The sequence below is a fragment of the Barbus barbus genome, assembly GCF_936440315.1.
Source record: "Barbus barbus genome assembly, chromosome: 17".
NCBI lineage: Eukaryota > Metazoa > Chordata > Actinopteri > Cypriniformes > Cyprinidae > Barbus > Barbus barbus.
Window position 1 is genome coordinate 26,425,305 of NC_136745.1, and position 14,696 is coordinate 26,440,000.

Sequence of the window (14,696 nt, forward strand, 5' to 3'; positions counted from 1 at the left end):
GTTTCTGTAGTATGGTGAGGCCTGAAACCTGACTGAAATTCTTCATAGAGATAATTTTTGCAAGAAGAAGCACAATTGTGCAGACACAACTTTTTCAAATATTTTAGACATAAACGGAAGACTTGAAATGGGTCTGTAATTTGCCAGTTCATTACAATCTAGTTGTGGTTTCTTAAAAAGAGGCTTAATAACTGCCAGCTTGAATGGTTTTGGGATGTGACCTAAAGATAACATCAGCATATCTTGCAATGTAACTCAGAAACATTGCAAGACTGCGCCCCATATTATCTTTCTCCGTGGCTGAAAAACTGATCAATATGTTTGTCTTTTCTCGAATTGACTACTGTAATGCTCTGCTCGCGGGGGTCTCTAAATCTACTCTAAACAAATTGCAGTATGTTCAAAACGCAGCTGCCAGAATCTTGACAAGTTCCAGGACAAGTGAGCACATCTCTCCAATCTTGGAGTCCTTGCACTGGCTTCCGGTCAGGTTTCACGTTGATTTTAAAATTCTTATGCTTACCTACAAGGCCCTGCTTGGTTTGGACTCTACTCCACAGTAGCTTGGTGGAGTAGAGTCATTTAGACCAATATATTCATTTGGTTTAAGCCAGGTTTCAGTCAGGCAGAGTAATCAAAATTATTATCTGTGATCATTTAATATACAATAACTGCTTTGGATGCGAGTGATCTAATGTTTAGGAGCCCAAGCTTTAAAAATTGTTTTTGTTTATTTTGTGTTTTTCTGGTTTAAATCACGATCAGATTTTTAATGAATTAAATTTATATTTTGACCTCGCTATTCGGGGAACAGACACAGTCTGTACAGATTGGACAACACAAGTACTTCTGTCTTTTAAGTGGGTAGAACAAAAGTCATCATAGCAGTTATTTGAGAGTTGGCTTACTAGTCAGATGGAGCATAGCGTCCTGGAGATGTTGTCCGACAGGAGTTCCACTCCGACTCTGCTGGGGTGCAGGCCATCAGCATGGAAAAGCCTAGGACGCTCCCAGAAAAGATTCCAATTATTAACAAAGAGCAGTTTCTGTTCTTTAAAGGAAAAGGAAAGGGAAGTGGTGTGTGGCCAATTATGGTGACCATACTCGGAATTTGTGCTCTGTATTGAACCCATCCAAGTGTACACACAGTAGTGAACATACACCCGGAGCAGTGGGCAGCCAATGCTGCGGCACCCGGGGAGCAGTTGGGGGTTCGGTGCCTTGCTCAAGGGTCTCACCTCAGTCGTGGTATTGAGGGTGTGATCTTCAGGATCACAGGTATCTGCGCAGAAACATCGAGAACACGAGCACCGGGGAAACAGTTAGTGTGCACTTTACCTTCAGCTAACGTAGCACGGACGTGCCGGACGATGGAGTCTCTGACGATCACAGAGTGGGAGTGTTAGCAGCGTGCTGTATACTTACCCCGGACTTGTGAGCGTCAGCCTGGGATGTTTCCAGCGCGGCTCTCCGCTCTCTCAGCTGGATCTGCTTCTCCATGGCCTCCAGCTCCAGCTGCACCGAATGCAGCTCGAACGTGTCCTCACCTGCACTCAAAGGTAGACACAGATCCGGCATTTAAGCAAGTAACAGTGATACAATGGTAATGTGTGTGAATAGAGTATTAGCAATGTAAGCGGGATTAATGGCAGCCGTGCTGGCAATGCTAACGGGCTATAAGCTAATAGTAGACTCGAGAAATCAAAATAAAACTAGTGATAACAAGGCGCTCTGATTGGTTTTGTTTTAGAATGCTATAGGGGATATATTCACACATTATAGAAACAAAAATTATAGTGTTTAAAATTGTTTTTAAGATAAAAACATAGACGATAAAGAATAAACTTGATGGAGCTCAAACTCAAAACACACAGTCACAAATCAGCGCATGCGTAGAATCCATATACATTTGGATGTTAACATAAAACTTTTCCTCGACTTGAACTTGTAAAATAACTGAATGTGTAAAAACACTGGGCTCTAATGATAATCAAATTCGAGACTTTCATCTATAGATATTTCTCTGGGCGCGTCTAAGCTTACACAAATCAAATAATTCCACTGATCTGGCCCAGAGGCCTCTCCAGGGTTCGCAGTAATTATTCCTCTTTGAGGTGCTGAATATGTATTTATGTCTAATCAGGCCTCACTCTCTCACAAACCAACCCAGAAATTAACCTTCTCCGTTGGTCATGTATTTTGGACACAGTAAATGAAGTGTTACTGGGGTCCAGCTCTCCCTGTGTTTACTGGTCTCAATTAGTCACTGATAGTGCATGCAAGAAACAGCTGGCCAGCTTTGTCTGTATAATCTCTTTCTGCAGCTGGAGCGGGCAGGCAGCATGTTCCTCTAATAAGTTGTGCTGCCTCTATTGGGAAACACAGTCAAGGGGCTCTGGATCAATGCCGACTGTGACACTCGTGGCTTTTTTTCTATTATGCATGTCCAGAGCAGATTCCCAAACTCTAATGAATAGAGAGCACAGCATCTTTTTATATATATATAAAAAAAATAAAACTGAGAAGAAAAGAGCACAAACAACTACGCAAGCCATGGCACGAGGCAACGGGGCTTTATGGAGATAAATAAATTAATGGATGAATGAACATATGCAATGAATGAATGCATTAGATACACTAGGGGTAGAGTCATAGGTGTATACATTAAAAGAAGTGAAATGTTTAGTTCATGTCAGTGCTAAAAGTGAACATCAGAATTTGTTTTGGTTTTTTCTCTGTTATGTCAGCAGATAGTGGCAAGTGACTGTTTTTATGAGTGAGTCATTAATTCATTCACTCAACTTATTTGCTCAAACTCACTTATTAATTCAGGCACAAAAAAATTGACTCTGTTTATGAATGAGTCATTGAATCATTCAGTCAACAGATTTGTTCAAACTCATTTATTCTGAACAAACTAAAAACAACTAAAAAAACAAGTGACTGTCTATGAGTGATCACGGATTCATTCCTTCCATTCAAAAACATTGATTTCTTCAAGAATGAAACATTATAATTATTAAAAGTTCACTCTTAGGTAATCAATAACTATTATTTGTTCATACGCTCCAGATAATTACTACTAAGAAGCTATATACAGTTTCATAATTAATGTGAAACTCACGAATAACCAATACAAAACAAATTAACATTTTAACCAATACTTTAACATTTGACTACTTAGATAATAAATAGTTAATTGCAGACTTATGATTTGGGTAAACTTTAAATAATTAGTATATTTTATCAGTCCATAAAGTGTTACCTTTTTATTGAACCTTTGTATAATATATAATTGGTCTGTGTATCAGAATGACTGTGATGCACACATAAAAGTTCTAAAAAAATATATAAGATTTGCAATAAACACTCAGTACTATATCACAATATTGTGCTCACAAGAACATCATATCAACATTAACATTGGGCTTTGAGCACAAATATGTTCTCTTCTACTCCATCAACATGCAAACATAAACTGAATTCAAATTTAAATCAATGTTCAAATGCAACCTAAGCCACTGAGATGAACAAAACAAATAAAGAAAAATACACATTATCAATGATGTAAATGAGCAGACAGACAGATGTATAACCATGAAAATGCATTTAGAATTACAATTAAAGTTTGAAAACAACCCAAGGTCTATTTAAATATGTATTGCATATTCAGGGACACACAGAGGAAACCCTGAGGCAGAGTTTAACAACTGGCCTGAAATTCTGGAAGCACACACACACACACACACACACACACACACACACACACACAGGCACATGCACAAAGAGTCCTTTCTCAGTATGCTAGCCATACATTTTATACATATTAATTAGACATTATATGTCTTTCCAGGTGCCTGCAGTTTAAGGTATTTGTTTATTTTTTCTTTAACGCAATTTTCTTTGAAAAGGGAATTCATTTGAGATAATTATGTTTGCAGGTTAGACATGCAAATATTCTTACAAATGGCCCTAGCAGTCATTCACAAAGGTGAATTTGTTATTTGCTCATAGGTATTGCCAAGTGCAAGGATTTTCCTCCGGGACAAACACTCACTCAATGTCTTTGAAGCGTGTTTTGTTTCAAATGGAGACGGTGGTGTCATTGGTATAACCCCTGCAAGCTTCATACACCCCCCTTAGCAGCAGGCTCCAATGTGGGTCAGAAACCTGTAATAAAGCAAGGGAGGCTGGGCTCTGTTTGGCCAGTCGGCACATTTTCCCCGTGTCTTGAAATGTCCAAAGCAGTGTGCTAAATTATTGGGGTCAGCAACTTTGCCTGCTCCATTGATTTGTTTGAAGACACACAAGGCCTGTTTGACATTGAAGGACATTTTTCTAGCACAGGGGTCATAAATTTATGAAAAAAAAAAAAAAAGAGAACACATTACCGGATCAACAGACACGAAGGCACCCGGTTGTGCGATTGAACGTCCTTAATATCGAAGGAACATTTAATACCGGCATTTAAACGTCTACCGTGAGAGTATTACAGACATTCACCGGAGCAACATGGCGTGATTTTTTATTTTTTAATTATTTGCGTGTTAAGAGAGACGGCGGGGTAGCTTTATAAGGTTAAAGGTGCATTTATTTATTTCCCCTCTCTGCAAGGTGTCTACCTTGCTGGATGTTATTAAACAGACATACTCTGTTACAGCATTGCAGCTAATCAGCTTAATGAGGCAAAGATTGCTGCAGTAATCAGGCATCATTAGGCTTATGAGTATTTATTATCAACGGCATGGATGGAACACAGAGGTGCCACTTCATGATGGCACACAAAGGAAGGGATTGCACAATCTGTTTATTAATCACCTGCTGTCAGAGGGCCAGTACACTTCAGCAATCCGGGTCATTCATCAACGCTACATCCTGGCACGGTTGAGATAGATCTACTCTCCTTGTTCTGACCTATACGTTATGCATTTCAAAGCCGGCAAAGGATGCAAATAAAAGTTCAGGGTGTCATGTAGGGACCCCGAGGCGAGCTCATTTAGAGTGGGTGTTTGTGTGTGCAAGCATAAGTGTACATATGTATGCGAGCGCGAGAGCCGAACTCTATTTGCGTGTCCCTGTGATGGATTCCAACCGTGTCTCATCATGTTTGCCTTTAAGCTCGGTTTCATGCTGTTTGGAACAAGTTTTTCCACAAGTCGTGAATCGTACGCTTTCATAGAAGTCTCCTTGATGTTTTCTTGCTGTCTGTTTGCAAGCGATGCTATGCTTGTTAAGAGGCGTATTTTTCATGTGCATCAAAGTTTACTGCTGCAGCACGATAGAAGACCACCAGCGCTCGGCTCAGGTAACAGTCGGCTTCAGAGCTGATTTTGTGCTGCTGAATAACGTGTTGTGTAACGTTAGCAAACGGGGGGCTTTTGCCGCACTGAATATCAAAACGATTTTTCAAACCTTTTGTTTGTGGGAGACAAAAAGCGATCCATAACAGGCACTGGCGCTCATTTAAATAGAGAACAAGTCAATAAACACTATGATATTATTATTTGTTAGAGGAGATGTGTTATAGCTTAACTGTGCTGATGCATTTTTAAGGCTGTTTTCTATGTACGGTTTAAACTATAGAATATTGTACACGGTGAGGGTTTATTTTTTTGAAAGTTCCACATACTGACCTTTTGTGACAACATACACCAGTAGAAGGGTATACTGGCATACTCAATGGGGTAAGTTGTCACAATGGAACCTGCTTATAAACTGCCTATACTCTTTCACAATTTAGGAAATCTTTACAAAATATCTGATGAGCTGGAGATTTAATATGCAATATTTGAACAGAAAGTTTTTTTCACTCAGAAACAATGCACTTCAATAATAAATTTCACAATTAATTACAAAGAAACAACAAGTAATACATTGGATTAAACACTGAATTTTGAAATACAGTGACTGAAATAGTAAAAATCATTTTTATAGCGTGTTAATAAAGGGATAAAAATTGGTAATCAATATTGTATGTAGAGTAAAATCAAATGTGACATTACAAAGCATTAACGGAAAACATTTTAAATGCTGCAATTAAACAATGTATAAACTTATAATATTTAAATGTGATGAGAACTGAAAAGCCCTGAAATCTATGAAAAAAATAAATGTACTGAGATGTAGCTTAATAATATCATTGACTTTTGCCTGAATTTATGCAGGTGTAATTTAATTGTGTTCGTTGTTACCCAAAAGCAACAGCAAAATATGATATTGAAATTTTAGTTTGGAGGACAGAATTCATAACATTTCAATACTGAGAGGGAGAAAAAAAAAATCTTTACTGAGATGTTTGATGCAAAAATAACGCAAGACCGACATATAGATGAACAACAGTGCGCATTCATGAAATATGAGATGCTTCGGTTCCTCTGCTCTATGACATTATATTGATGCATCTGTGGCTGAACCACAAATCCTTCACTTTTGTCCTTTTGAAAAAGAAAACGTGGCAAATAATTTCAGAATGGATTGTAATTGTCCTGATATGTTAATGGAGCCGAACACCACCTATTTAAAAAGCATTTAGCTCAGAGAGCAAAAATAGGCAATGCTGGTTGGATTTATGATATATGCAGATAATTAAATGTGCATTTAGATCTGTCTCTAATGATCAGTATTAATGTTTAACTGATGCCTACACATGGTTCTAGCTCTTTAACATCAGCCTCTTCACATTCAGTCTGTCATTGCATATATCATCTAAGAAAGAGTGAATATACAATAATCTAAAATTAAACTATTGATTTTACACATTACCTAATGTTTCCACTCATCTATGAAAAAGTTATGGCAAGATAGTTTTTATAAGCACTGAAACACCAATTGAAAGTGAAGTAGAGTGGGATGTAGACAATAAATCATATTATTAAGTGAATTTCATCATTTCTGCCTGAACAGTGTGATGTGGCAACTACATCCTGTAGCACATGCCACCCGTTTGGATGTGCCTTTGAAATTGTGAACCCCCCCTAATCTTTCCTCTGGGAAAGGAACGATTAAACCAGAAAGCTCACTCTTTCATTTTCCCTGACAAATTAAAGCCAACAAATTCATCTTTTACAAAAAGTAAGGCTAGAAAACGCCACCCCCTCTCCCCAAGAGAGTGCTACAAGTCTCGGCCCTCTGTCACACGGCGGCCCCGAGCCCCCAGTGGCGAAATGAAAAAGTAATTGAGATGTAAATAAAGGAGCCGGGTTCCGCGTTGTCTCCGCTAAATTGATTTTTTTGTCTGCTCGAGTAACATTCTGTCCTTGGCAGGATACTGTGTTTTACACTCCTTTGCATGGGTCACAATATCAGATTGCTGGACCTGGCGACAGTCCTCTGTTTTAGAAATGGTTTCCTCCTATTAATACATCTGCTATCTGAAATCAATATTGATACTGTGTACATATAAAACTTCAATTAGTGCCCAGTGTGCTTTGTAATTTAATCATTGGATTTACAACCAGTGCAGGCGCCTGTCAGGAACAGGTTCAAATCAAATATTCAGGTTACATCCTCAACTTTTGTCTCATTCTGGTTCTTGTCTCTTTAGTACCCAAACAAATGACTCAGTGGCTGTGTATCAGTTGTAAGTCTTGGGATAGTTTAAGAAAAAAGACAATTCTGTCACCATTTCTTCTCATGTCATTTTGAACCTATATGACTTCTTTCTTGCGTGAAACACAAACTGAGACGTTTAGCAGAATGTCCAAGTTGCTCTTTTCCAAAAAAAAAAAATCAATTGAATGAGTCACTATCCTCTTTTTGTGTGTGTTTGTGTGTGTGTGTGCAAAATGGCAGCGTGGACATAGATTTTGTGTTCCAGGCAAGAAAGAAAGTCATACAGGCTTGGAATGACACAAAGTTGAGTAAACATGTAGTGCAACATTGTTCAAGTTTTCATTCAAAACCACCTATTCTTTATCCTTGCAAACACTTTCTCTAAACAAGTTATTTTATAAGAAAACAAGCAAGAAAGGTCACTTATTAAGAAAGTTCAACTAAATAGCTATACATTTGAGTCAATATTCCTTTAACTGAAGATCTGAAACTGAAAAATTTAATTCAGAGAGTTAACCTGATATATTGAATTAATTCAATTAAGTTTCAGACAGCCACAAATTCAGAATCCAACTGAAAATAATAATGTGCTGTTATATAGATGCTGAGGGAAGGTCAGTTTGTCTGAAAAAAAACAACATGACTCATACCTAGAAAAAGAGTCCAGCAATACAAATAAAGAATGTCAATAGCTATAACGCATCAATTTGGAAGTAGATGTTAGTTCAAGTCTATTTATTTTGTTCATCATTTCTTAAGTAATTCCATAAGTTTATGTACATTTTTCTCCAGTGAAAAAAAAAAAAGGATTTCCAGCAACGATCTACTGGAACGGTCTAATCCCATACATACATTTTACTAATGTCATTTCTATAAAAAAAAAAAAAAAAATCTAATTTCACTTAATCCTTCCTGGCATATGAATTTTTAAAGGCTTTCTATTAAGAGTCTGTTGGAGTGTCTCCTGTCTAACACATTACTAGTATTATTGCTAATGAGTCTAAAGCATTCTGTCACATGATTTCTTTGTTTTATCTTTGTTCCATAAAAAAAAAAGACAAACAAATAATTTAAAAATTAATATTCAAATAAATAAATACAATTTCCCAATCACAGCATATGGCTCAACAAGATTTCACCATCTACATTTTATTCATTTATCATCTGCTGTCATCAGTCATCTGTAACACCTTTTTAGAAAATTTAAATTCTCTCTCTTGCAAATCATTTTTTATTAGCCCTTCAATTTAGTTGGATTCTTAGTTTCAGGCATGTGCAACCCCTATAAAAATAAACAAAACAAAATAAAAAAAATCAAATATATGCAATGTGTGTGTTTAATTTATCTTGTTGTAATGTAATGCACACATACATCTACAGCATATCAAACTAATGCACATGTGACAAATTTAGAGGAATTTCTCTGATTACATAAAGAATATAACAAAGACATTAATCTCTACCGGTAACCAGGCCTCAATTTATTGTTATTTCAAATCAATATAGCTGAACATTAGCGCAGCCAAGCTGCTCGTATTGATTTTATGGTAGATGGCTATAATTAAAGCAGCTAGCATGGCTTTATCAAGTAACATCCTGAACAGCTCAGAGCTCTGATAGACCAGTGTTAATTAACATTATCTAATCAATTGACCAATGACCTGAGCGGGAAATCTTTTGAACCGGGACACAGCAGGAAACATGACAATTCTATCTCACCGAGTAACCCCTGCTGACGTCTCTGGGTTGTTGAAAGGCAATTTGCCACCCTTGTCACAGCAAGCTCTCTTACTTGGGCTGTTAAGTGTGTGGTTTGTCACCACGCTGGTGAAAGAGCCTCCCCTGACATCACACTGACCAGTAGCATCCCATGAGCAGTGCAACACAACCGACACAAGACTAGTCTGTGACTGGTGGACAGCTGACATGAACGTGTAATCATCTGCTATTTCTGAAGCATAAATAAATAAATGTAATATCTTAGGCTGTTTTTTTTTTTTTTTTTTTAATTGCCTGGGTTACCAGAAATGCTGTGGGTGTGAAACAGTGATTCATAAAAAATACACAGTGTGAACATTCTTCAATATATGTTTTTCATCAAGTTATTTATTTTGATTACTTTATTGCATGTTATTAAACATTTCCATCCATTAATTCAGGTTGCTGTCTTATTGCGAATGATTCATCGCACATTTCATTCTCAGTAAAATGTCTCTAATCTTTTATCAAAATATCTATGCCAACTGTTCATGATCCACTCGATTCCAGCCAAACAAGTCCCATCCTACAGTTTTTTCTTGATGAATGTCTTGTTTCTCTATGAAATGTCAAAAAAGGGATTTTGAATCACATTTCTTGTGGACTTTTTATACAGGGGAATTAAATTGCAAATCAAATTGCATTACTGAATTTTAATGTTCTTTTTTTTCCCAATATGTTAGATGTACTTAATGAGGAAATCAAATTCACGGGGTGTGTGTGTGTGTGTGTGGGGGGGGGGGGGGTAATTTTTCATACAAACTGTTCAAAAACTGTTGACCTTAATCAGTACTAAATATGGCCAACAACCAATCACATATGAAAGGATCCTCTAAATTACTTTTTAAATTAAAAATAAATTAATAAATACTCGCAAACAGATAAATGGATCAGAAACGAATCGGGGCTTGTGGCAAAAGTGGCACCAAAATGTACAAACTGGAAAAATGCCCCTGCACAATTAAACTGAACTATTACAGCTGATGCAAATAAAGTGAAAAGTGATAAACTGAAAAAGCCAGAGTTTTGTTGAGTGTGTGTAACGAACAGTCCACTGAAGGCGAGTTTAGGAACCCAAGTGCAGTTTTATCTATAAAAGTAATCCAAAATCCAAACAGAGACTTGACTTGAACAGACTAGACTCACCGACAGCAGGTTACAACATCAATACACGATGGGAGACAATGGCCACATAATTCAATTTCAATTCAATGACGATTCAAACAATGCAGGTCACATGACAAGAACCAACCAATGAGAGACAGGACATATGACTAAGACAACCAAATGAGAACATGACACATGAACCAAAGAACCAATCAGAACATAACACACGGACAAAGGAATCACATGACTAAACTGTGGCCATGACTAAACGCCAAAATAAAAGACATGAAAACATGAACGTGAAACAACAAAACCCAAAAACCCATGTTATAGTGTGATTTCATCACGTACAACAAAGTGATGTAACACTGCAAGAAATGCATAATTTACTTACAATTTTAAACGGTTTGTAGTTGCTGGTAACAATTGATAGTATTTTGATTGATTGAAGTAATTGGTTAAATTTAAGTATTTGACACAAAAGACAACAAATTCAATTAACAAGGTGATGGATTGGAATTGATTTTCAGGGGCATTTTTACCTTTATACGGGCATGTATGAAAGTAAAAAAAAATTCCCCTGAAAATCAATTTCAGGGTGCAAATAGAAGAGTTAACTTCTGACCCTGCTGGATCCTGGCCATATTACTGTGCATGTTTTTAGAAATCACACAGAACAGAAAAGCAATAAAAGAAGTACTTGTCATCCATTTTTTCCCACTTCGAGCAAAGATTGACCTGGAAGAACTTTCAAGTTCTGCACTCTGACCTTAAAGGCAATCAATAATTCTCAACATACAGTCTTCATCAGTATCGTTAACAACATCCATGAGCTTTCGGATGAAAAACACACTCCTGCGGGATGGAGGCAGAGCTTTCACATCTGAAAGACGAGTTTCTCTCAAACATGCTCCATATCTGTGGATTTCTGACACCACAGCCGTCGTATGCAAGAATCTCCTTGAGGTTGTCCGCAGTAAAAGTTAATGGAGCTCAACGAAAAGTCATTCAAGGACCTGAAATTAGTCCATTCAAGTGGAAAAGTATTTGACTGGTATTTTATTGCCGGGAATGAGTGAGTGGAAACCAAGAGGCACAACAGTGTCTTGTGAACGATGAATAGAAAAGGTCCGCCTCACAGCAAATAATCTGTGGGTTGCAAATGACTTATGAGCAGAATGACATGCTTCTGTTGAAACACAAGTGTAAATCAGCTCGGGTTTTATGAGGCAATTATTTGGCTTGAATAAGGACACCACCGGTATCTTCAAAGTCAATCTGCGATATTACACAGAAACCTTAGTATTGCTTTTAGTACATCAGATCATTTAGTTTAATTAAGTAAATATCTGAATGATTTATTCATGAATCGATTGATCTGATTCTTAAGTTCAGCTCATTGATCGATTCGCAGCAGTTAACAGCTCACTGGAGTGGAAGATTATAAGCGAATAATGGTAACCCTTTACAACAAGGTCCTATTAGTTAACATTAGTTAATGCATTAACTAGTAATGACCAATATATCTGTTACAGTATTTGTTATTGCTAACATTAAGATAAATATGACTGTTCATTTTAAGTTGGTGTTAGCTCCGGTTCATTAAATAATACAAACATAATAATGTAGAAATAATGTAGTAAATGTTAAAACTAACATTAAAATTAATTAATGCTTAAGTATTATTTTTTATTGTTAGTTCATGTTAACTAATATTAACAAGTGGATTATTGTAAGGTGTTGCCTTAATAATTATGCAAATATCATGTTGTTTCTCAACAAAAGTAATTGCATGACCTCAGAACAGTATTTTTTGTTTTTTGGAGAGTATTATAGTTTTTATTTTTTATTTTTTGAATTAGTGTTTAATTTTAACTTTTTAGTTTAGAGTTTAATTTTAGTTAAATTTTAGTAATTTTATTGTGTTTTGTAATTTTTTATATATTTTTTTTAATATGTCCTACTTTTTATTTCAGATCTAATTTTAGTTGTTTTAGTAAATTAAGTTAAACTAAATAAAAAAAAATTTTTTAGGAACTAAATGAAATAAAATAAGTATGTTTTTTTTAGATTTTATTTGATTTTTGTTAAGTTTGTTTGTTCATTCATTCATTCATTCATCTTATTTCAAGTACAGAAAAGCTTTTATGGTTTTGGTTTTAGTTAACTATAATAACCTTGCCTAAGAAGACATGGGATATCGCACACCAGACATATCGAAAGCTATTTTGAAGCTAGAAAGCTTCAGTTTCCATTATTGTAATTGCAAAAACAATTCCATTCTTCCAAATATCTCCTTTTGTGTTCCACAGAGGGAAAACTCAACATGAGGTTAATAATGACGATTTTCATTTTTGGGTGAACTACTATACCTATTTAAGTAAAACGTACTAATCATGGGTGGGATCTCTGCTTTATTGCTACTCTTTCACTGAGCTTCTTGTTTAGCTTTAATTAGTGCAGAGAACTGACAGACTGTAGCTTCCAATGCCTTGATGTTCTTTCTCGCCTTTGGCATCACTGACCACATAATCATTGGCTGGCACAACTGGGACAAGGCTTGATTTTCAAAGGCTCTCGCTCCACTGATTCGCTGTGCATCCGTAAGATTGATCACAGTGGTTTATCAGAAACAACACGCGTTTCATCCCCCTTGGATTCTGGGGAGGGAGAAGGTGGAAGCCTGAGCGGGTTGTGTCCCTACCTTGTCCCTCCCCTAGAAGTGCCACAAACACCAGAGCAACACAGAGGGAGAAAGATTTTGACAGCTCAAGTGTGTCAGCCCATCATGACTCGCCCGTGGCACTTTTGATTAAAAGAGAAACACAGATAGTATCAACTGTTGCCTCAGAAAGAGCTAGATAACCATGGCCCAACATTCATAGGGTCTTCAACTCAATTAAAAATAAATGTGTCTTATCTGTCAACACTCCCTGTAAACTGTCAATATTTCATAATATGTTTGTGTGGGTAAAATAGCCCACAATGAATAATAATAATAATAATAATAATAATAAAAAAAAGAAACCACGAGATTTACACATTAGTTTTGACTGTTATAAAACTGTCACAGGTTTATTTCTCAGCATTTGAAAATATATGTAAGGCTTAGTACCATGAAAATAACTAATTTTTCCTCATCTTGAATCACAGGATTAAAAAAATCATAGGTTAATTTATGCTAAAACAGTCTTTAAAGGCTGTGCAAATAAAGAAAGTATTTCGGTTTCATATAATAAGAGCAGTTCTTTGTGACTCAAGCGCAATGCTAGTGCAAAATATATTCACATACCAATGGGAGGTCCCATTCTGAACCAGAGATGCAATTGTTTTCAATATTCAGAAGATAGTGCTATTTGTTTATGTATGCATGTATTGCATGAACCCATCTGCTTGCATTCACACCAATCTGAACATTCAATGTGCTACTGCTCCAAAAATTGCATTTGCAAAATTCAGAAATATCACAGATGGAAGACCTACAGAATAATGCAGTCTATGCATTTGTGCACAGCAGAATGTAGACTGAATAATATAGCTCTAGTTGTGTATAATACAGATTCTTTATATCTTAAACAAGACATGTTAAATGTATAGACACAAGAAATAAAAAGTCAGCCATTTAATACAAGACTGGTTGGTTTGCATTTCCTCCAAACTCAAGTTGATTCTGATAAGACGGTCTTGGCCCTCCCTGTTAGTAGTCATATACTTGAAGGTCATGTTAAGTATATAGCATAATAATGTAATTATGCAAACTCAGCCCTTAAAGCCCAAGATGTGTGCCCGCGAAATAGCCACGCGTTTTGATCCCGGCTTGAAGGGCAGCACAAGATCCTGGTTTAATCGTCTGGCAAGAATGCAGAAGTGGAAAATTTGATGATGCCAGTTGTTAAGTGGATCTTCATACTCAACGCATTCATGCCAATTTAGATGCAATATATTATGCTAGTTACACTGCTGTGGTTGTTCAAGATCAGTACTGAATTTCTGAAGCAGGTCACAAAGGACTGTCCGGTGTGCAGAGGTGATATGGAACAAACAAAATTGATGCTGTTACTATAAATACAAGCTTTAACTAACAGGATTCCTGAGTAATTTATCATGATGCCATAGTAAAGTATGGATCAGCTGTTACTTTGGACATTCTTCTGCAGTGGGTCAGACTTTCTTGCCCATCTTTTATTTTTAAGAGACTTATTAAAGGCATTGTCATTGTTCGAATGAATATATAATCCAAATGACATTCAATTGAAAAGAAGAGCACACTTAGCAAGCAA